Source organism: Petromyzon marinus, chromosome 59 (assembly GCF_048934315.1).
Source record: "Petromyzon marinus isolate PM22_M1 ecotype Great Lakes invasive population chromosome 59, UKy_Petmar_22M1.pri1.0, whole genome shotgun sequence".
NCBI lineage: Eukaryota > Metazoa > Chordata > Hyperoartia > Petromyzontiformes > Petromyzontidae > Petromyzon > Petromyzon marinus.
Window position 1 is genome coordinate 20605097 of NC_133725.1, and position 23911 is coordinate 20629007.

General features: G+C 50.4%; 2 long non-coding RNA genes across 2 annotated transcripts; both read right to left on the reverse strand.

Moving 5' to 3' along the window:
• Positions 1-6328: 6328 nt before the first annotated feature.
• LOC142905801 (uncharacterized) lies at positions 6329-8938 on the reverse strand. Its single transcript, XR_012929810.1, has 2 exons — positions 8863-8938; positions 6329-8429 (listed from the first exon to the last, which is right to left on the reverse strand). It is a non-coding gene; the product is annotated as an uncharacterized LOC142905801 (long non-coding RNA).
• A 3839-nt stretch (positions 8939-12777) lies between these two features.
• LOC142905939 (uncharacterized) lies at positions 12778-21344 on the reverse strand. The gene is made up of 3 exons (XR_012929960.1): positions 19975-21344; positions 13169-13270; positions 12778-12888 (listed from the first exon to the last, which is right to left on the reverse strand). It is a non-coding gene; the product is annotated as an uncharacterized LOC142905939 (long non-coding RNA).
• Between the last annotated feature and the right edge of the window lie 2567 nt (positions 21345-23911).

Genomic DNA, 23911 nt, shown 5'->3' on the forward strand with positions numbered 1-23911 from the left:
TGAGGGGATTCAAGGGTTAGGGGTTTAGAGGGTTAGGGTTTTAAGGTTAAAGGGCTTTATAGTGTTAGGTGTTTAGAGGATTGGGATATTAGTGGTGTAGGAGTTTAGAGGGTGAGGGGTTTAGCAGGTTAGGTGCCGAGAGGTTTACGGTTTTAGGGGTTGCGGAGTTTAGAGGGTTTGGTGTTTAGACAGTTAGAGTTTTGGGGGTTTATGGGTGGGGTTTTCGAGGGAGATGTTTTTAGACAGTTAGGGTTTTAAGGGTAAGGTCGTTTAGAGGATTAGGTGTTTAGAATGTTAGAGTTTAGAAGATTTTGGGGTAAAGAGGGTTGGGGGTTTAGAGAGTTAGGTGTTTAGAGATGTATGGGTTTCGATTGTTAGAGGTTGAATGGTTTAGATGGTTAGGAGTTTAGGAGGTTATAATTGTATGTGTTTAGGGGTTTAGAGGTATGGGGGTTTTGAGGGTTAGGGGTTTATAGGGTAATGGGGTTTAGCGGTTTAGAGGGTTATGGGTTTTGGGATTTGGGAGTTTAGAGGGTTTAACACCAAGACTTTGACAACTAATATTATCCATACTAAAGGTGTTTTGGATTTCTCTCCAACACTTAATGGCACTTTTTTATTGTCATGACAAACTTTACTAATTGGCTGTGTCGGGTGGTGTCTGGTTTAACGACACATTTATATTTACACGATCTAACCCGAAAATATATTTATTATGCGTTTAGAGGGTTAGGGGCTTAGAGTGTTATGTGTTTAGAGGGTTAGCGTTTTAGGGGTATAGGTGTTTTAAGGGTTAGGTGTCTTGAGGGTTAGTTCTTTAGAGGGTATGGGTGTTAAATGTAGATTTGAAGTTTTCGTGACTGCAGGGATCCATACTCTTTGGTTCTTTCGGTAAAGTCACATAGGTAGAAATAAAATAAAACAAATCGCGACGTTTTGATCGCAACACAAGCGATCTTCATCAGGTGGGACAACCACAGCAAGAAATGCTGAAGTCGGCGGGAGAGCTGCCATGGCAAGAGGTTATATAGTTTAGAGAGGGGGGAAGAGGCAAGGGGACAGAGAGAAAAGGGGGGGGGGGTGTGGGGTAGGAAGAGGGGGGGGCACGTAAGCGCTAGGGGAAGAGGACGTTAGGCTGGTGGGGGGACATGGGCGGGGCAGCAGTAAAACCGGCAGGTAATGATGGAAACAACAACACAAGTTAAGGCATTACCTGGTTGATAACATCCTTCCAGTGATTGTTTAATTTGTATCCATCTTCTCGGTTGAAGTTTTGTCTATACCCTGGAGTCTACAAACTGAGTTGTAACTTCGGCCGCAGTTACGTTGGAGAAATAAAACGACACGTCTCGGACCGTGTTCGCGAACACAAGGCGGATCTGAAACATGGCAGAACCAATACCTCTGCCGTAGTGGCCATTGTTATAAAGCTGTGGGCTCGCATGATATTGTTATTTTCGGAGGCCAAGGACAAAACTTCAATCGAGAAGATGGATACAAATTAAACAATCACTGGAAGGATGTTATCAACCAGGTAATGCCTTAACTTGTGTTGTTGTTTCCATCATTACCTGATGATTACTGCTAGCCCCGCCCACGTCCCCCCACCCCAGCCTCACGTCATCTTCTCCTAGCGCTCACGCGGCCCCCCTTCCTCTCCCTACCCCACACCCTCCCCTCTCTCTCTCCCCCCTTGCCTCCTCCCCCATCTCATACCTGTATAACCTCTTGCCACGGCAGCTCTCCCGCCGACTTCAGCATTTTCTTGCTGTGGTTGTCCCACCTGAAAATATCACTTATGTTGCGATCGAAACGTCGTGATTTGTTTAATTTTATTTAATTTATACCTACGTGACTTTACCGAAAGAACCAAAGAGTATGGATTCCTGCAGTCACGAAAGCTTCAAATAAATATTAAAATAGTTTAGTTTAATTTGTTTATTTTTGAACAGTTTGTCTTTCCTGTCATTTTTTGTATTTTTTTAGTTATGTTCTGACCTGCCCGATTGGACAGCTGTGAAAACAGATCTTTGTAGCTCATCGATTTCATCCAGTGTAAATAAATATTCAGATTTAAATTCTATTGACCTCTGTGCGAGTCTATGGATTTCTGAGTTTGTGGGCCTCTGTGAGTGTATGGGTCTCTGTCTGAGTCTATGGATCCCTGTGTCAGTATATAGGGTCGCCGTATGAGTCTGAGTGTCTGAAGGAATGTATGGGTCCCTGTTGGAGTCTATGGGTTTCTGGTTCTGGGTCTGAGTGGGAATCTATGGTTCTCTGAGTATGGTTGTTTGTGCGAGTCTTAAGTGCACAAACTGAACTTAAAAAGGGCATTGAGGGGTGCGGAATCCAAGTTGACTATTAAGCTCCCCGCAGTGCAAGCCAGCTCTCTAGTCGTGTCATCATACAGCCCCTGTAATTCTTTATAATAATAATTAGACTTACTCCAGGAAAGCCACGCTGAGTCATAGTAAGGTCCTGAATTTGGTTTTTATTGTAAGATCTTTTCAATCAATGAATAACGAATGCTTACACAAGTGGGGGGAAACCGGAGCACCCGGAGAAAACAAACGTATGTGAAGGGGCAGCAGGCAGCATTTTAAACCGTACAGGTGACGATGGCGATGATCCCACTTGCTATAATGCCTTCTCCTGGCCAGTCAGATGCTTTCTCCTGGCCAGCCAGGAGAAGGCACCTCAATGTCCACGGGAAGGGGGTTTCACAATATTTACTGTGTGATCCACCAACCCTTGCTGCCTTCTACAGTGCTGGATCGCAGGCTTGCGTCACCACCTTCTGGCGAGTATTTGTAGTTATTATTTAAAGCTATATAGCACTCACAAGAATGACTCAAGAGGCGCGAGGAGCCACAGACATGCAGGAAGGAAGCCACGTGGTGAGCCAGCACCAACGATTGTCCAGGCTCTACGGTACTCTATGTATGGAGGCATTATTGGCTAATTAATAACGAGTGTTTGTACAAGTGGGGGAAATCGGAGCACCCAGAGAAAAGCCACGTGTGTGAAGGGGCAGCATTTTAAACCGTACAGGTGACGATGGCGATGAGTCCACTTGCTGTACTGCCTTCTCCTGGCGAGGCAGGTTATGCACCTCGACTTCCACGGGAAGAGGATTTCACAACATCATTGTGCGGTGATTTACGAACCCTCGCTGCCTTCCCCAGTGCTGGATTTGAGACGTGCACCACTAACATCAGGCGAATGATAACAACAACAATAACTATACTTATTACTTGGTAGCAACAGGCGAAAGCAAACAACAGGCAAATTATAACAGGCCAATTAAAACAGGCGAATGATAACAGGCAAATGAAAACAGGCGAATGATAACAGGCGAATGATAACAACAGGCGTATGTTTAGAACAGGCGAGTAATAACAACAATTATTATTTACACTTAGAACTTGATAACAACAATATTTATACTTATAACGTGATCAAGCAGGCCTCAGAGGTGCGAGGAACCACAGACAATCAGGAAGGAAGCCACTTGGTAAGCTGGCACCAACGATTGCCCAAGCTCTGTGACCCTATTGATACGTTTTTATCGACCAGATAGGGAGCGTTACGTGTGGGGGGGAAACCGCCCCCTTCGGTGCCTCCATGGTCCAATAGCTGGTCTTCTTGGCGCCACGGTCCCGAGCCCCCTAAAAGTTCCTCATGGAGCAAATCAACGGGTGGGCCATTGCCTTGTCAGGGCTCATTCATTGCTCCGGATCCCACCTGAAAATGCCAGGCGCAGATCCCCACATCATTAAAGCCACGGGTGCATTTATCCCAGATATAAACAATTGCAAACTATTTGACTATTTTTTTTTACTTTAACCAGGCAAGGCCCACTGAGCTATACAGCTCTCTTTCAGAAGCGGCCACACAATTACAGCTCAACAAATTGGCTTATTACGTGGACATTAGTAGCCAAATACTCTAAACATGTGCTAATAAATGTGGAGGGAAAACCCGGAGGATCCGGAGAAAAATACACGCGACCACGGGGAGATAGCATACAAACTCCAAATACAAAGGTGTCAGGGTAAGGATTTAATACACGACCTCCTGTATACCCTACAAAATAGTTAACATCTCGCCACCGTGGCGCCCAATTCTGATCACATGACATAGCAAAACGAACGTCGCGGTGCATAACAATAATTCAATTGGGCAATTACTGAGCGTTCATAAACGTGAGGGGATATAGGAGTACCCAGAGAAAACCCACTCGTGCAAGGGGGCAACCCTCTATCCCATGCAGACAGAGATGGTGCTTATCCCACTTGCTGTACTGCCTTCTCCTGGCCAGCCAGGATATGCCACCTCAACACCCACTACACCATGAACTTTGTGAACCGAGTTTAAATTTCTGGCCACGGCGAACATCAGTGGCTATCTCCCTCTTCCTCTCTCGTCCCTGCTATTATCTCCCTCTTCTTCCCGCGTCCCTCCCACTATCTACCTCTCCAATCCGTCCCACCATCTCCCTCTTCCTCCCTCGTCCCTCCCACCATCTCCCACTTCCTCCCCAGTACCTTCCACTATCTCCCTCTTCCTCCCACTTGGCTCTACTATCTCCCTCTTCTCCCGTCCCTCGCACTATCTCCCTTTTCTTCCCCCATCCTTCCCACTATCTCCCTCTGCATCTCCAATCCCTCGCACTCTCTCCCTCTTCCTTCCCACTATCACCTTCTTACTCTAACCGATCTGCCTAATCCTCCCAAATAACTCCCACTATCTCCCTCTACTTCCCCAGTCGCTCCAACTATCTCCCTCTTCATTCCCCTTTCCTGCCACTATCTCCCTCTTCCACCCCCTTCCCTCCCACCATCTCCCTCTTCCTCTCCCGTCCCCCCCGCTATCTCCTTCTTTCTCTCACATCCCTCCCACCTCCTTCCTCCCCCGTCCCTCCCACTATCTTCTCATCCTCCCCCATCCATCCCACGATCTTCCTCATCCTCTCCCGTACCTTCCGCACCTTCCTTATTTAACACCATCAGGTTCACAGACTCGCCCTCGCTTCTCCCAGTCAAATAGCCTAGCTTAGACACAACCCCCACCATGTTACACTGACGGCATCGACCGAGACAGCCAACAACTATCTGGCCGCCCAATTATCTAGTGAAGACGGCAGCGACCAAGTCGGCAAAGACGACAGTGCCGACGAGACGACTCCACTTCCCAGAACCTGCAACCACGAGCTCTCGCTCTCCGCTGCTTTTATCCGACTCGGCGCGGCCTGGCTCCGCCCTGACCGCGCCTCCCTTCTCCAACCCACGAGCGGGTTCCAGTGTCTTCCAGGGAGGGTCTCTGTGATCCTTGCCCCAGTGCCTCCGCCCTGCTGACAAACCCGCATGAGGCTCACTGGCGTGTGTACTCCCCGTCCACCGCAGTTACCGCTGCTGGACAACTATTACTCTACAGTTGTACTGCCCCTCTGTACCGTGCCCCCGAGCCATCAACACGGACTCACAGCATCAACAGACTCACACGATCAACAGACTCACAGCATCAATACGGACTCACACCATCAACACGGAAACAGGGTCAGTGAGCAAGATGGCGGATGAGTGCATACATGATGTGAGTGGTGGTGAGTTCAAGTTAAGCACCCAGTTTTAAATCTCATTTACTCCCACCACCACCACCACCACCCTACATACAACAGTCGGAAGTAAATGCCTACACACCCTACATACAATCGTCAGTAGTAGTGGGGAGAAGAGGGCATCAGTGGGGGCGAGTCATGAAGCGTTGAGAAGCCCTCAGATACTCCATAAAACCCCGAGTTTCATGGAGTATAATTTTCAGCATTACAGTTCCATTTTTTTTACGTTAACAAATGTCTCGCCATATATTACACCGTATAGGTAACTAGATTGGGCGAGGGATGGTCTTTTTTGTTGAACAATCAATAAAGCTACGGTGTTGTACTGTGCCCGTATCCGTGTACGGTACTGTGCACTAAAGGAAGAAAAATGGAGCGGCTGAACCTCACTGCCTCCTTACCGGAGGCTGTAAACATCAAGTGACCTGAAAACTGCGATGGGACGTGAAAGACAACATGGAGAGACAAGAGGGCGCCACGTGTGTTCTTCCATGGCAGCAGCAGCATCATCGCAGGCAATGAGGTTCAAATGGGCACAGGAACTTTGAGGTGGACCCACGAGTGTTTGAGCCACAGCGGCGTGCAATCGGCGACCTCTATACGCTTGGCGCAATCCGCATCGTCATTTCACGGAGCCCTTGTCCACTCGACGAGTGCGACGACGCCGTCCCACCGTCATTCGGCGCCTCGTGGTGACATCACAACAGCAAAGCGACAGGTGTTGTTTATTCATTTCTTGAGGCAATTCGAGGGCCCGGTTACATCGCGTTGTGATACACGCACACACCGTCAACATATACTACACCGGTTATAAAAAAAAAGCAGGGGATAGAAAGGTGGGGGAGCGGACCCGACCACAGGTATTGTTTAAAAGACGTCAAGCGGACCGGGGGTTTTAAATGCAAGTCCATGCGGACACCAACATCCGAACGATTGTACCAATAAATCCTGAACCTTCTGGAAGATTTCAGCTCCCGCTGGTTTGGATCAGGGTGATGTTGGGGCAAATTCCATTAATTGGGAAAGGTGGCAATCTTGCGGGAATGTCCTCGCCAGAGAAGAAACTTGTCGCTTCCATGTTTTATTTTCATCCGACGTCCCATTAGTGAGATCCAGAGCGTGACGGACTCATATGGAGTCGGCCTCCTGTAATTTTTCTGGTCTCATTCTCACCACAGGTGAAGGCAGAGCCACACATCAACGTGCCAATGGGGCCACGGTTGAAGTGGTGGGGCCACGGTTGAAGTGGCGGTGGCCACGGATCATGTGGCCTCTATGTATTTTCCATGTTGAAGGCCGATTGCCCCAAACATTGCCCGTCATATGCAGTGTCACTGAATAACGTGTGAAACATACTGTAGCATATACAAAATTGTATTTTCTTCATACATTAAATACAAAAAACACAATAAACATGAAATGCGTATAGGACATTTATAACTCTCTCAATGACCAAACTTGTATTTTATGAACACACTTATACGAGCAAAATATGACAAAAGTGTTCCAGATTTCAGTTTCAATTGAGACTGAAATCCGGAATCATTACCCCCTACTGACAGACTAATAATACCCGCTCGCAGGCCAAGTGCTGATTCACCTTGGGGCCTCGCCTGGTATAGAGGTCGTGGGTTAAATCCCGACGCCTGTATATCTGGAGTTTGCATGTTCTCCCCGTGACCGCGTGGATTTTTCTCTGGGTCCTTCGGTTTTTCCCTCCACATTTAGAAACATGCGTTTAAAAGTATTTGGCTGCTATATATTTCTGCGTGACAAGCCACTTTATAGCGCTTTCATTTGTGGCCCGGTCGTTCCTGAAAGAGAGCTATACAGCTGAGTGGGCCTTACCTGGTAAAATAAAAAGAGATTAGTTTTGTTAGTTTATTTTGTGCCACAGGGGGACAGCTACAGGGGGGGGGGGGGTGCCCATTAAAATGGTCGAGATGAGATGCAACTTAAGGCGCTTGTGACTTCCCAAAAATATTATTTATGGCAGGTTTTCACATCTAAACATCCCGGGTGGCATTGAAGCCAAGAGCTCCCACCCTAGGTGAGTAGCTACGAGAGCGGTGCTGTGCACGGCGACACGCCACTTTCTCCATCTGCCTGACTTGGTATTTTCTTTTTTGTTACTTAAATAAATGTTAATGTTTCGTTTTGTGTACGCGTGTATGTACACCGTTTGGGGAGCGGTGGTGCAGCAGTTAGCGCACTACGAACTCAGCCATCTGAGTACGTGGTGTGGGGTGTGTATAACATCGCAAAACTGGGGAGGACAAAGGCAGCCAGACGTGGGGCTGGCCACACAACCACTTCTGTGCCATGCCGGCCATCATAGGTGCTACCCGTTAACAGCACTTGCCCCAGCAATCTGTTAACGGCGATACGGAGTACCTTTGTCTTTTTGTGCAATTGTGTGCTTCTGTGTGCGACGCATGCGACGATGTGCATGTTTGTGTTTGATAAATGTACATCCGCAATGTGTGTGTGACGCGTATGATGCACGTGTGTGACGAGGGTTGGAACAGCGATTCACGCACTGCCCTATCCACGCGGCGACCTCTCCTCAACGTCTCGAGCCTCGGCGGAGAGCGCCGCGAGGTTCGACTCCAACTCCGGCTTTCCAGGGACAACCCCCCCCCCAATGCCCCTCCCCCCAGGCCCGTGGGGGGGGGGGGGGAAGTCGTCCCCCTCCCTCACTCCACGCTCAGGAACTTCCTCTTCTTCGCCGTGTTCATGTACGGTCGCCAAGGCCACTCCACCTCGGCGGTGGCCGCGTTGTCCAGCGTGCCCAGTTTAATCTCGTAGACTGCGCGACACACAAAAGCAAAGATCCCCCCCATGCAGCCTTTAACAGACGGCGTGGGAAAAGCGCTGTTCGTGTGTTAGCATGTAGGAAAGCCAGCACGGCACACCAAGGGGTGGGTGTGGGTGGCCAGCATTACGTCCGATCATATTTGAATTTACACATCGCATCCGGGGTGGGGGAATGCGAGTCGGGTCACGGTACAGCGAATGCGACCAGAGCAGCGACCCCACCGACTCAAGTTCCGATCCGCTCTACAAGTCACCCGCGGGCCACCTAGCCCGAGGCTAGACTCTTACATTCAGCCCATCATCCTCTCAGGGGTCGATAAAATTTACAACCACTTCGTAGGGAAGTCCACAAGGAATGTGGAATTTCCACCGCCTCTGCAGGGGTGTAAAGTGGAGACGAGTAACAATGTGTCAGGCAGACTTACGCTCCATCTCGAATCACGGTCCCACCTCCTTCAACTCGATGTCCTTGCCGTCGCGCTTGTAGACGTTGTGCCTGTTGGGAGGGGGGAAGGGGGGCACAGAAGTCACGGGAGGGGTCGCGGCAAGTCACACGGACGGCGCTGGACTCTCATTACGTGTCCTCGCAGACGTTTGCCAGTTAGAGGCCAGCGGCCACCCTGTTTAAAACTGCGGATGCATTAACAAATGAACAACATTACGCCCCTTCAGCTTCAGAGATGGCGTTAAATAAAAACTCTGTGCTGTTGCTCGAAAACTAAAGTAAAACGAAACTATTTTTATTTTACCACTGAGCTATGTAGCTCTTTTTCACATAAAAATGTATAGCAGCAAAATACTCGAAATTCAAGTTTCTAAATGTGTAGGGAAAAACCCGGAGGACCCGGAGAAAAATCAAAGTGACCAGGAGGAGAACATGCAAACTCCGAATATACAGGCGGACACACAGCACCTGGCCCAAAAGTCTGCTCACTCTTTCCCATTCCGAGACATCTGCAAGTTGCCGGGTGGTAGGTGTCACGTTCACCGCTGAATCTCGGTACGCGCGAGCGGCTCGGCGTTAATTTTATTTATAGAGGCGTAGCGCTGCTGTTTTTAAAAGGCGTTGCCCTCACCGCAGAGAACCGTAGTGACACGACCGGCACTCTATGGAACAAAACTGTGCCACACGCCCTCCCGCATAGTCTTATGGGAGCAAAAGGTATGTCTTCAGGTCAGAAGACGTACTTGAGTTTTTCTTACGGTTCCGTTTCGACGACGTATATGTACATCATGGAAATGAGAAAGGGTTATAGCCTATACGAGGGATCTTTGTGCTTTGGGGATGGGGGAGGAAGATGTGGGTGAGACTGGCACGGTGCCCGCACGCACCCTCTTTCCGAGTCGCGACGTGAAGTTGTGCATCACGAGGTGTGGGAATGCCTCGGACATCATGTCCACGTCCGGATGTCGTGCCGCATCACCACGCTCGAGAGTGTCAAGTACACCGTGGTATCGTACCACGTGTCACATGAACAGCATGCCGGAAAGTTAGACACACCACAGGTGTCACACAGACTGTACTGGAGAGTTAAACAGACTGCCCTTCCATCTGCGGCATCATACCACATCACACCACATACACAGTTAAAACACCACAATTCCATGTCTGCAGCGTCATACTACACACCGCACATCGTACGCACAGCTAAATACACCTCCATCCCCGTCTGTTGCACCGCATCACACACGTCACACCATGCATCACACCGGGGAGCGGGAGCGGAGTGGCTATCTCATTACACTACAAATCCGGTGACCTGACTTCGATTTCCGGTGTGTCCAAGCATCGACAGTGGGGAGACAAAAGGGGCCAGATGCGGTAATGACCACACCACCCACCCCGCCGTGTGCCCTGCCGGCCTTCGTAGGTCGCTCGACAAACAGCACTTGCCCTGACAGCCTGTTAAAGGCTACACGGGGGAGCTTTGTCGACTGCGGTGCGTGCGCGTGCCTGGCATACCGCGGTGCTCATGCAGGACGATGAAGTCGTTGACGGCGTTGGCGCAGCACGCCCACACCAGCGCCTGCAGCTTGTGGCCTCCGTGGTTCATCGGCTGAGCGTTCGGCAGGATCAGCTTCATCTCCTGCGGTGGTGGTGGGAGGGTGGTGGTGGTGTGGTAACATGACAGCAAGCGGTCACACGCCGAGTCCGCTCTTCCCACCGGCGTCCGTCCCGGCCACGCTGCTTTCGCCCCCCCCACTGCCCCGCCCCCCCACTGTATCCGACTCGGGTTGTGTTGTTTGTTTTTTCCATTGCGGAAGCCGAGCCGAGCCGTGCCGGTATACGGGGTCGCCAAACCCCGTGTTGGCACAACTGGGATGCACCATTGGAAAAACTTTACTATTTTTATTTTACCAGGTAAGGCCCACTGAGCTATGCAGCTCTTTTCCAGAAGCGACCTGGCCACAAATCATAGCTCAACTAAGTGGCTTATCGCCATGTGGAAATTTATAGCAGCCAAATACTCTTAAACGGACGTTGATTCTAAATGCGGAGGGAAAAACCGGAGGACCTGGAGAGAAATCCACGCGACTCCTCGGAAAGAGGCACGCAACTCCAAATATACAGCAGGCATCAGGGTCAGGATTGAACCTGCGACCTCCTGTATACCAGGTGAGGGAGTTAACATCTCGCCACAGTGGCGCCCCCAATGGTACATCTTTCCGTGACCACCGACCGTGCGTAGTGCTACAGTAGATACATTTTCGATGAATGGAAAGGATCGGTCATCGCGAAAAGGCGGACTGAATCGCGAGGAATGAAGTTGACAAAAGCTGCATGCACCAAACCAAAGTGTCCAACGCTCCACCACTTACGACCCCCCCCCCCCCCCCACACAGCCTCCACCTTTCATCAACAACCAGATTTCTTCTGGTTAACTCAACGGATGCGAGTTGTCTCACACTGCACAAGCCCGATGATTGGTCGACACGACTCGTGTGAGGTGCAAGGAACTGATTCTAAAGCCGATAGAGAACACGTGTGTGTGTGCGGTAATTTAGCAGTTAGCATGCTGCCCCACAAACCTAGTGACCCGAGGTTTATTTCCGTTCATGGCCAACACCAGTGGCGATTATCTGAACTGGTCCTGGGCCTCCCCTAGATCAACTCAGCCTCAAACGAGTACCTAGTGCGGTGTTTAAACATCATTACCAGAGAGATAAAGGTGGCCAGTTGTGGTGCTAGCCACCTACACCCTCGCAAACAGCACCTGTCCCAAAAACCTGTTAAGGCTATATGGGGGACCTCTGTCTTTGCGCGCTTGTACACACGCAATACACGAGGACCCACATTCCTCGTGTGACCCCAAACCCTGTAGCCCCTGTGACCCCGTGCCCGCACCTTGATGAACTGCTTGAGGAGGGAGCTGGGGTCGCGTGAGGTCGTCGCCATGATGTGTGGGTCCTTCACGCCGGCTCAGCGGTATTCGTCATCCATGTGGCTGCTCACTCCTACTGACACGGGGGGGGGGGGGTGTGGATAGAGAGAGGGGGTAGATGGGGCAGGGGGGACAGAGAGGGTAGGTGATCATTTGTCATACTTCCCCGTGCGGGTGAGTGAAGGTGTGTGTATGGGTGGATGGAAGGAGCGACCAGGAATGTTTTAGAATATCACTCTGCAGTGATCGCGTTGATTTTGTGTAGCCAGCTGAGCACTAATGAGACCTGGAAGAGTCCCAATTGCAAGAGTAGGTGATTGATATGGCGGTTGAGTGGGTAAATTGAGTAAGATGATGAGTGAGTGAATGAGTGGGTCAGTGTATGTTAAACCTCTTTGTTACAGCACATAGCCAACCGTGGTAATCGGAAGTGTGACAAACTAACCACAAAAAGCAGTTCTCAAGAAATGAGTTTGTCAATCTAGTCGATGATTTAAAAGTGCAAAGCTCCAATGGCTTCCTAATATTGTAAGGAAGGCTGCTCCAGAAGGAAGACCGCTCCAGAAGTACACGTGATGTGGTGACCACCGCCTTCATTCGACATTCGACCAAAATTTACGCCAGCCACCACACACACACGGCGGACTCTTTTCCGCGTTCACGCCACGGGATTTTTCAAAGTCCACTTGGGAAGCAATCGCCGTGCGGTATTTACGGTCAACGCAACTGCGGCATTAAACCCATTAAACCGGTGGGGGGGGGGGGGGGGTTGAGGGCCCGCCGTTCTCGAACCGCGAACCTCTGCGGCAAAACACGGTGCCACCGCTTGGCAGGAAGGACCGACGACGAGCCGTGGATGCGCGCCGACTCGGCGTGTCTAGCGGGCGGAGACGCGCGACGCGTATCCCCCTGCCTCGAGAGTCTCGCAGGAAGGAAGAGAGAGAGAGATGCGAGGAGACCCGATGGTGAGGGATGTGAGCTCACCCTCCCCTCTCTGGTCGTCGAACTCCACGGCCTTCTGGAGTTCAAGCGCCTCCCACCGCAGGTCCATAGGCAGCACCAGGTTTTCTACGGTGACGACGTCAGGGGACGGGGGAGGGGGGGCAGTGGGTGTGGGTCGGGCGGAGGAGAATTAACAAGGAAGGAAAATCATGCGCACGCATGGATTCATTCGGAAACACTTTCCAAGCGCGGTTTTCTTCTCGCCTGTATTGTCAGACCGTCTTGTCCCATCTTAGTCCATCTTGCGTGTCTCATTGTCTCTAGATCCGTCTCTAGTCTGTCTCGCTGTCTCTCGTCCGTCTTGTCGTCGTGAGCCCATCTCTAGATCCTTCTCGCTGCCCGTTACCATCGAGCGCCCTCTTGAGCCGTGCCTTCTCCTCCATGAAAATCTTCTTGGCCTCGTGCGCCTTGCGGTAGAGGTACTCGCTGTGCAGTTGCGCCTGCTCAGCTGCACCACCAAACAAAGACAAAGATCCCCCATGTAGCCTTCGACAGGACTGTCGGGTGCAAGTGCTGTTAACGAGCAGCACCTTTGATACACGAAGGGGGGTGTGTGGCCAGCACCACATCCGTCCGCCTTTATCTCCCCAGTGGCGATGTTTACACAATGCACCAGGTACTCATTTGAGGCTGAGTCGACCAAGGGGAGGCCCAGGAACGGAATCGTCACCAGTGTTGGCCGTGAGCGGGAATTGAACTCGGGTCGCTGGGTTCGTAGTGCAGCGTAGCGCTAACCGTGAGACGACCATAAACAACAACCGCCATTCGCCACGAAGTGGTGATGTCACCACGGCGCTCGTGCCAGGCTACGTGCAGGTTAAGGCCACATGAAGCGTCGAACGCCCGCTGGCAGCAGGAGGTCACAGACAGACAGACCCAGGTTGCCATTGGTTGCTTGACTGAGATGACTGGCCGATGCACCACCTGTGCCCCCTACTGTGCTACACCACCGCTCCCACCTACACAAACTCCCTTGGGCTATACTCTTTGGTTCTTTCGGTAAAGTCACATAGGCATAAAATATAAAATAAATTAAATCACGATGCTTCGGGCACAACACAAGCGTCCATCATCAGGTGGGACAAACCACAGCAAGAAACAATTGCTGAAGTGGGCAAAAGAGCTGCTGTAAGCAAGAGACTATATAGGTAAGAGAAGGGGGGAGGAGCCAGGGAGGAGAGAAAGAGGGGGGGGGGGGTATGGGGAGGGGAGTGGGAAGCTGAAGAAATTGGAGATGCGGAAAGTGAAGGCAACACCATGAAGCAGTTAAGGTTTTACCTGGTTAATAACATCTTTCCAATGATTGCTCAATTTGAATCAATTTTCTCGGTTGAAGATATGTCTGTGTTTATACATCTGGATGGCTTCATGAACAAACCTTTGCTAGTAGCCCGAAGGTTTGCAGAGCACCTTGGTCTCGGAAAAAAACAATATCATGCGAGCCCACAGCGTTATAACAATGGTCAGCTATGGCAGAGGTATTGGTTCTGCCATGTTTCAGATCTGCCTTGTGCTCACGGACACGGTTCAAGATATATCGTTTCGTTTCCCCAATGTAACAATCACCCTTGGGCTATCATTTGTGATGGCCAGGTGGCTTCTGAAAAAAAGAAAGCTACATAGCTCAGTGGGGACTTACCTGGTAAAGATGTAGTGGAGTAGGAAGGTGTGCTGGGGAAACTGCGTGATTGTATTGATCACACGGCCAGTGTGGGGTTTATACTGTTTGGTTCTATTTGGCAAAGTCACGTAAAAAACAACAAAAAATGAAAAAAATCACGACGTTTCGGCTACAACACAAGTGGCCTTCATCAGGTGAAGGGACCAGACTGTCTAGAGGACAGCGCTGGAGTGAACACAGCCAAGCTCAGACTGCGACCTTTAAGCTGTGTGAGAGGACGCAGAACACCTTGACAAAGGAATTAGCATAAAAATTTGCATTTAATTGGCGGACTTAGCATGATGAATAATGTACAGGGGGGGAGCATGTGAAGACCTGCGAGGGGAGGAGTTTACATATTGATGGTGTGAAAAGGAATTTAAGCAGCTGCGAAAGTTTGGGATACCACTACTTGAAAAAATATACTGTACCATTGAAAATTAGTTTAATGTTTGGGTTGATTCAGAAGATCTTTCCAATGGTTGCTTAATTTGAAACCATCCTCTCAGTTGAAATTGTGTCTGTATTTGTAAATCTGAATTGCCTCGTTAACAAATGTCTGATAAAAACCCGTGGGTTTGCAAAGAACCTTGGTATCGGAGAACATTATATCGTGATCACCCACAGTGTTGTAACAGTGATCAGCTACGGCAGAAGAATTCGTTCTGCCGTGTTTCAAATCTGATTTGTGCTCGCGAATTCGGTCAGAGACATGTCGTTTCGTCTCCCCGATATAGCAGTCACCACAGGTGCAGGTCAATTTGTAAACTCCGGGGTACCGTAAGTCAGGAATGACATCCTTCACGGAAGGGATCAGGTCACGGATTTTGTGTACTGTATTGAACCGGACCAGGATCTTGTGTTTGCTTAGAATTTTGGAGATCTTTTTAGTAACACCTGCTAGATATGGTAGTGTGATGGTTTTGATTGGAGTATCAAGTGGTTGTTTTTGTATGGAGGGAGAAACAGCTTGGCGGATGGTACAGATCAGAGTATCCATTCCTTTTTAGGGTCAGATGTACATGTTTTAATTCACTGGTCAGGTGGTGTTGGTCCGAAATGCAATGAGCCCTGTGGTATAACGTTTTGATGAGATAATTCTTTTGCATCGGGTGGTGATGGGAATCAGGTTTCAAGTAGGAATCTGTGTGGGTGGGTTTCCTGTAGACAGAATGTCCCAATGAGCCATCAGGTCTCCTCTCAAACAGAACATCCAAGAATAGCAGCTTGCCATCTTTCTCCACTTCCATGGTGAATTTGATGGCGGGGTGTCTGGAATTAATGTGGTCTAGGAAAAGGTTCAAAGCCGGGAGGCCATGTGGCCAAATGAGGAAAGTGTCGTCTACATATCTCATCCACAGGGAAGGTCTGAGGGTGGAAGTCTGGATGGCGTCTGATTCAAATTTCTCCATGAAAATATTGGCTATCACTGGTGACAAGGGGGATCCCATGGGGGTACCCTCATTTTGTTTATAGAAGGAGCCATTCAAGTAAAGTAGGTTATCGTTGAGGCAGTGCCTAACCAGTGCAGGTGTATCGGGGTCTAGTCCATATTGGACCAAATTTTCAATTATTTCAATGGTATCAGGTCTGGGACCTTGGTGAACAAAGAGACCACATCGAAGCTGACAAGGATATGGTCAGGGGACAGTACAACGTCTTTGACCATAGAGACCAATTGTGCTGAGTTAAGTACTGCTGAGGCGGTCTTGCCAGTATAAGACAGCAAGGTATCTGACAGAAAACGGGCTAGTCTATAGGTAGGGGAGTTGATCGTGGATACGATGGGTCGTAGTGGGGTGCCTTCTTTATGAATCTTGGGAAGACCATAGAATCTAGGGGGTCTTGCAGCAGAAGGTTTTAGGGAGGGACGTTTAGTTGGGTCGATTAGGGAGGTCGAACTTGTGATGATCTTGTTGTTTTTTTATCGCTAGGCTATTAGTAGGGTTATTTTTGATTTTTGAGTAACTTCCATCGTTGAGCAGATTCTGGATTTTGTTGTTGTATGAATCTTTAGCCATATTTACAGTAGCGTTGCCTTTATCGGCTGAGAGGATGACTAAATCACTTCTGTTTTTTTAATTCGCGAGTTCAGAGCGTTCATTTTTGCTGATGTTACTAATGGGTTTCTTAGCATTCTTAAGAATAGTGGCTATTGCAGCTCTCGCAACGTCTGCTTGGATGTGTCCTACGCCTTTGAGGGCTACATCGACCTGAGAGATGATATCATCTACTGGTATGTGTTTTGGGGTCGCAGCAAAATTCAGCCCTCTAGCCAGTACTGTTTTCAGATTGTCCGAAATCGGGGTGCTACTCTGATTAATGACGATTTTGTTGACGTCTAGTTTTGTTATATGTGGAACTGGGTTCTTCTTTGATAGGTGGTTGAATTTAGAAATCAGGTTAGATTTACATTTGACTGACAGTGAATCAGCAGAAGAAGCAGTCATGTTGTCTACGTGATTCCAATCAGAAGGTGACATTTTTTCTGTTAACATTAAATGAGCTTGTAGGAGAGTCCTGTCTAAAGTATCGAGTTCAAATTGAAGTAGCCTTATCCTCTCTGAGATTAAAGATAGGCTGGTCTTAAACAGAATCTGTTTAGAATTCGGAGAAGATACAGCAGCAGAAGTGAGTGTGAAAGCGATGGGTATTACCTTGTGATCGCGGCATCTTTTGAGGAAGGTCAGCGTCTCGATGAGCTGTGACTTCTTGTCCCGTTGTCTGTTAAAAGCTCTAACAGATAGGTGAAAGCCCTCCCCGTAGAGGTTATCAATTCTAGATTTAAAGCTTTCGTGACTGCAAGGATCCATACTGTTTGGTTCTATTCGGTAAAGTCATCAGGTGAAGGGACCAGACTGTCTAGAGGACAGCGATGGAGTGAACACAGCCAAGTTCAGACTGCGACCTTTAAGCTGTGTGAGAGGAAGCAGAGCGCCTTGACGAAGGAATTAGCATAACAATTTGCATTTAATTGGCGGACTTAGCATGATGAACAATGTACAGGGGGGGGGGCATGTGCAGACCTGCGAGGGGGGAGGGGGGGAGTTTGCATATTGATGGTGTGAAAAGGGAATTTAAGCAGCTGCGAAAGTTTGGGATACCACTACTTGAAAAAATATACTGTACCGTTGAAAATTAGTTTAATGTTTGGTTTGATTTGTGAAGGATGTCATTCCTGACTTACAGTACCCCGGAGTTTACAAATTCACCTGCACCTGTGGTGACTGCTATATCGGGGAGACGAAACGACTTGTCTCTAACCGAATTCGCGAGCACAAATCAGATTTGAAACACGGCAGAACGAAATCTTCTGTCGTAGCTGATCACTGTTACAACACTGTGGGTGATTACGATGTAATTTTATCCGATACCAAGGTTCTTTGCAAACCCACGGGTTTTTATCAGAGATTTGTTCACGAGGCAATTCAGATTTACAAACACACACAATTTCAACCGAGAGGATGGTTTCAAATTAAGCAACCATTGGAAAGATGTTCTGAATCAAACCAAACATTAAACTAATTTTCAATGGTACAGTATATTTTTTCAAGTAGTGGTATCCCAAACTTTTGCAGCTGCTTAAATTCCCTTTTCACACCATCAATATGTAAACCCCCCCCTCCCCCCCTCGCAGGTCTGCACATGCCCCCCCCCCCCCCCCCGTACAATGCTCATCATGCTAAGTCCGCCAATTAAATGCTAATTTTTATGGTAATTCCTCTGTCAAGGCGCTCTGCTTCCTCTCACTCAGCTTAAAGGTCGCAGTCTGAGCTTGGCTGTGTTCACTCCAGCGCTGTCCTCTAGACAGTCTGGTCCCTTCATCTGATGAAGGCCACTTGTGTTGTGGCCGAAACGTCGTGATTTTTTTTATTTGTTGTTGTTTTTTACGTGACTTTACCGAATAGAACCAAACAGTATGGATCCTTGCAGTCACGAAAGCTTTAAATCTAGAAGTGTGGGGTTTATCTGGGGTCAGCCTGAGGAGACGGCGGAAACAGTGGGGTCGTGTTAGGACAGCCAGGTGAAGAGGCTGTGGTGATGAGGTAACGGTCGAGCCAATTAAGCCAGAAGGGCTGTGATTGGTTGGTGCTGTTGCTGCGGCCGAGGAGGTGTCGAGGTGTCTGGAAAAAGGCAGGTGGTTGAAGATGCGAGGCGTGCGGAGGCACGTGGACCAATTACTTAACGAAAATGAGAATGGGGATAAATTGGGGGGAGAAAGAGAGAGAGGAAGAGATTGGAGTTGGGAGCTGTGCGGTGAAGACGTGGAGTTCGGAAACAGAGTTTAGAAGAGAGTTGGAGCATGGTGATAGCGAAGCTGAAGCAAGACGAAGCAGTTAGCAGTGCACTGAGCATAGTGATAGCGAAGCTGAAGAAGACGGAGCAGTTAGCAGTGGAGAGAGCGTAGTGAAGCTGAAGAAGACGGAGCAGTTAGCAGTGGAGAGAGCGTAGTGAAGCTGAAGAAGACGGAGCAGTTAGCAGTGGAGAGAGCGTAGTAATAGAGGAGCTGGAGACGAGGTGTGCGGAGACAGAGAAGTGAGATTGGGTTTCGCTGTGTACGACGACGCTGTATAGCGGAGGAGCTGAGGAGGATAGCCAGCAGTGGAGAGAGCGTAGGAATAGAGTTGAAGACGTGTGTGTGTGCGGAGAAAAGCGACGTGATACTGGGAACCAAGGTGGTGAGCGAGACGGGCGAAGCACGGCGAGCGAGCCGTGGTGTCCAGGATACGGTGGAGTGTGGAGAACGTGTTAACGATGAAAATAAAGAAGTGGTTGAAGAAAGACATAAGTTGTTCGTGTAAAGTTCAACCACTACAAAAATATATCTTAATAGTTTAGTTTATAGTTTTTCAATTACAATCAGCCGGCGTGTGGCACGTGTCTCCGCGCGAGAAGACGTGAACTTCTTTCGCACCGTACGCAGCCAACCGCGCTGAATAAGAGACACGAGCCCAGACGAAGATGCAGCAGCAAGCAGCAACAAACCACGAGCTTGCACTCTGAGTGCGGCACCACGATGCTCCTAGCGACGTCGTTGATTAATGTCTGTAATTAATATCGATGGTGAATCTCTGTAATTAATATCGATGATTCGATTCCACGAGAACAGATTCCACAAGAATCGATTCCACAACTATTCTATTAAAGCAAAGTACGCGATTCAATTCAAACGTGTTCATTCCGGTATCATAAGAATCGGTATTCATTCTGTGCTGGAGGAATCCGATGCGCTATAAAGCTCTTTGATCACAGATGTGCCAGTAGGGGGCATGGGGTCATAACGTCACAACAACAAACAATACAAAAACGATGAGTGCAAAGGGAATGATAGCAAACCACTAAAAAGAGGTTAAATAAACCATATAAGTTCATACTCTTTGGTTCTTTCGGTAAGAAGTCTCGCTCTCCGTTCCACCCACTACAACTGGCGTCAGAAGTAGCCAAATAGTAAGATGAATCGCTATAATGGAGACGCGAAGAAAAACTCGTACCAGGGCTCCGGAGGAAGAGGAGGACGACTCAACACCACCGGGGTTGGCAGCCCCGGAAGGGGGAGGAGAAGCGACGCCGGCCGAGCTGCTCACTCCCCGGCCGCCCGGCGGCTCACCACCGTCGGGGAGGGCGCTTCAGGTGGCTCACTCCCGCCTCGCCCAACTCCTGCACGCGGCGGCATCCATCCTCGACGAAATACATCGTGGGTTATAACCACACCAAATATAACCACAATCACTGCGACCATAATCGCCATAACCACAAATATAACCATAACCACCAGCTACATAACCACAAGTATAAACACTACTGCCACAAATATAACCATAACCACCACAACAACCGCAATGATGCTGATACACTCTCACACCATGTGGGTCCCCTTCTCTCCTTGTGTCTCCCTGTGGGTGAGTGGATGGGTTGGCGAGAGAGTCGGTGGGTTGGCGAGAGAGTCGGTGGGTTGGCAAGAGAGTCGGTGGGTTGGTGAGAGAGTGGGTGGGTGGCAGAGTGAGTGACCGGTGACAGAGTGAGTTACCGGTGGCAGTGGGTGACCGATGACTAAGTGGGTGGGTGGCAGTGGGCGACCGGTGACGAAGTGGGTGCGAGAGTGGGTGGCTGAGTGGGTGGCCGAGTGGGTGGCTGAGTGAATTGGTGGGTGGATGAGTGCCAGAGTGGGTGGGTGAATGGCTGAGTGGGTGGGTGAGAATCAGTATGTTTTTGCTGGAGGAATCCGATGAGCTATGAAGCTCTTTTTCATAGATGCCCAGAGAGTGGCTGAGTAGGTGGCTGAGTGAGTGTCGGTGGGTGTGTGAGTGGGAATGAAATCTAACCTGCACCTCTGCATTGCAAGTCCAGCGAGCTAACGCCCTGCGTGTGATGGGGTAAAGTGTGGGCATGGCCACTTTGCTCCAACACGTCCGGACCAGCGTGGAAGAGTAGACCAAATACCTCTATATAGCGGCCTCTAGTGGATGCCTTTTCCAGCAGCAGGCGATTCGCCTCCACAACAAACCCGTCCCTCCAGGGATAAAAACACACGGCAGTCTGGGAGTGCCTCTCATCAGCTATGGCTCAACACGAGGGCCACTCTGGGGCCGGTTTCCACCGTCAGCGCCTCATCAGCAGCAGCAGCAGGGCCGGGCTCTGCTTGAAGCAGCGCCGTGAACTCAGCAGGCGTCTAGGACGTGACGGCTGTGGGCCAGGCGCCTCCTCCTCTGTCTCCCCCCACCACCGCCGCCACTGCTGATGTGTGCACACCGCGCGAGGTTCTCACCTTCAGGCTGAGTCGACGTAGAGGAGGCCCAGCGAGCCGCCGCTTCAGAAGATTTCGCGACCCACTGACGGTGGCCGTGAGCGGGAATCCAAATCAGCCGCTCGCCACCCACAATCCACAGCGCGCGCCGCCTCCACTCGCCCCCTGCCTGACCGGAAGTAGCAGCGGGGGAGGGGGGCGGGGCATGGGGGGTGAGGGGGCGGGTCACGAGGGGGAGGGCAGGGAGGGCAAGGGGGGGGTGAGGGGGAGCATAGAGGGGGTTCGTTAGGTGGAGAAAAAGGGGGGGCATGGGGGGTTGTGAGGGGGCATGGGGGGTTGTGAGGGGGCATGGGGGGTTGTGAGGGGGCATGGGGGGTTGCGAATGTGGAGGGGCGGGGGGGGAAGGGGGGTCACGAGGAGGGGCAGGGGGGGCAGGGGGGTAGCGAGGGGGAGAGAAATGGCGGACCATGGGGCGTGGTCGCGAGGGGGGGCAGGGGGGGAGGAGCTCAGGTGTGAGGGGGAGGAGCTCATGGCTCTGACGTCACGGGGGGCGTGGTTACCTTGGACCACCCCCGCCTCTCGCGCCACGTGCTTCCGACTGGCAGTTTGGCCGTTAGAGAGACGCGGACCGACCCCAGAGCAGGAGTGGAACCGAGCTGTGGGTGAGTGGTGGCGGTGGTGGTGTGAGTCTCTCTGTGCAAGTCTGTGTGTGTGTGAGGCTTTCTATATGAGTCTGTGTGTGTGTGACTCTCTGTGTGTGTGTGTGAGTCTCTCTGTGTGAGTCTGTGTGTGAGGCTCTGTGTGTGTGACTCTCTGTATGTGTGTGAGTCTCTGTGTGAGTCTGTGTGTGTGTGTGAGACTCTCTGTGTGTGTGACTCTCTGTGTGAGTCTCTGTGTGTGTGACTCTCTGTGTGACTCTCTGTATGTGTGAGTCTGTGTGTGTGTGTGACTCTTTGTATGTGTGAGTCTCTCTGTGTGTGTGTGTGAGTCTCTGTGTCTGTGTGTGTGAGTCTGTGTGTGTGTGTGTGAGTCTCTGTGTGAGTCTCTGTGTGTGTGAGTCTCTGTGTGAGTCTGTGTGTGTGTGTGTGAGTCTGTGTGAGTCTCTGTGTGTGTGAGTCTGTATGTGTGCGAGGCTCTGTGTGAGTCTGTGTGTGTGTGGAACGGTCGTAGAGCTGACAGCGCGCCGCGCTATGAACCCGGCGACCCCGAGTTGGATTCCCTCTAAAGGCCAACAGCAGTAACGATTATCTGAACCGGTGCTGGGCCTCCCCTAGGTTGACTCAACCTCGAATGAGTACCTGGTGTGGTGTGTAAAGATCGCCACTGGGGAGACAAAGGCGGCCGGGCGTGGTGCTGGCAATCCAACCCCCTCGTGTGTCGTGCCGGCCTTCATACGTACTGCTGGCTAACAGCACTTGCCCCTACAGCCTGTTAAGTCTCTACGGGGATCTTTGTCTTTGGTGTCCCATACTGGCAGGGGGAGGAGTGGTGGTGTTAATGTTGGTGGTATTAGTGGTGGGGGTGCTCGTGATGGTGGTGGTGTTAGTTGTGTTAGTGATGGTGGTGTTAGTGATTGTGGTTGTTAGTAGTGGTGATAGTGGTGGTGTTACTGGTGTTAGTGATGGTGGTGTTGGTGGTATTAGTGATGGTGGTGTAAGTGAGGTGATTGGATGCCATGGTGGTCCCCATCTTTAAGAAGGGAGACCGCACAGACTGTAACAACTACAGGGGCATCTCACTCCTCAGTGTGCCGGGAAAGGTCCTGGCAAGGATTATTCAACACTGCCTTACCAGGCATGCTGAGGAGAGGCTTGCGGAGCCCCACTGTGGTTTCAGGAAAGGGTGGTCCTGCACAGATGCCATATTTTCTGTCCGTTTGCTAAAGCAGAGGTGTAGGGAATTCCAACAAGACCTACATCTCTGCTTTATTGACCTGGTAAAGGCCTATGACACCATCAGTAGGCCTGGGCTCTGGGTTCTTCGTGCTTTCGGAGTCCCTGACCCGCTGCTCACGATCTTTATGGACCTTCATTATGGTGAGCGGACCCGGGTAAAACTACATTGCCGGGAGTCGGAGCCATTCCCTGTTCACCTTGGGGTGCGACAGGGATGTCCTCCAACATTATTTAACATCTATTTCGACCACGTAGTTCGTGAGGCCTTCAGTAGCTGTACCGGAGGAATTTCCATCTGGTACAGATACAGTGGGAGGCTGATCAATGCCCGGATGCCGTCAAGGGATGGCTCCCTATTGGTCAACCACGTTATGTATGCCGATGATGTGATAATTGCGGCTCACTCAGAGGAGGAGTTGGAGGCGCTGCTGCTAAAACTGGAGTGTGCCACTAAGAGGTGGGGCCTTACCATCAGCCCCACCAAAGCGAAGCACCTGCCTGGGTATATTGTACCATCGGGCACTCCACCTCCACAACTCCCAATCGGTGATGGGGCAGTTGTGGAGAGAGTGGAAAGTTTCCCATACCTGGGCAGTGTGCTCATGACCGTCTCCGGTTTAACAGCAGAGGTCTCACTCCGAATCAGTCGAGCGGCATTATCTTTTCACCAGTTGCGTAACGCTGTGTGGAAGCTACCTGGTCTGTCGCTCCACACGAAGCTTCGGGTCTTCTCAGCCACAGTCATTCCCTCCCTTCCCTACGCTTGTGAAACGTGGACCCCCCTAATGG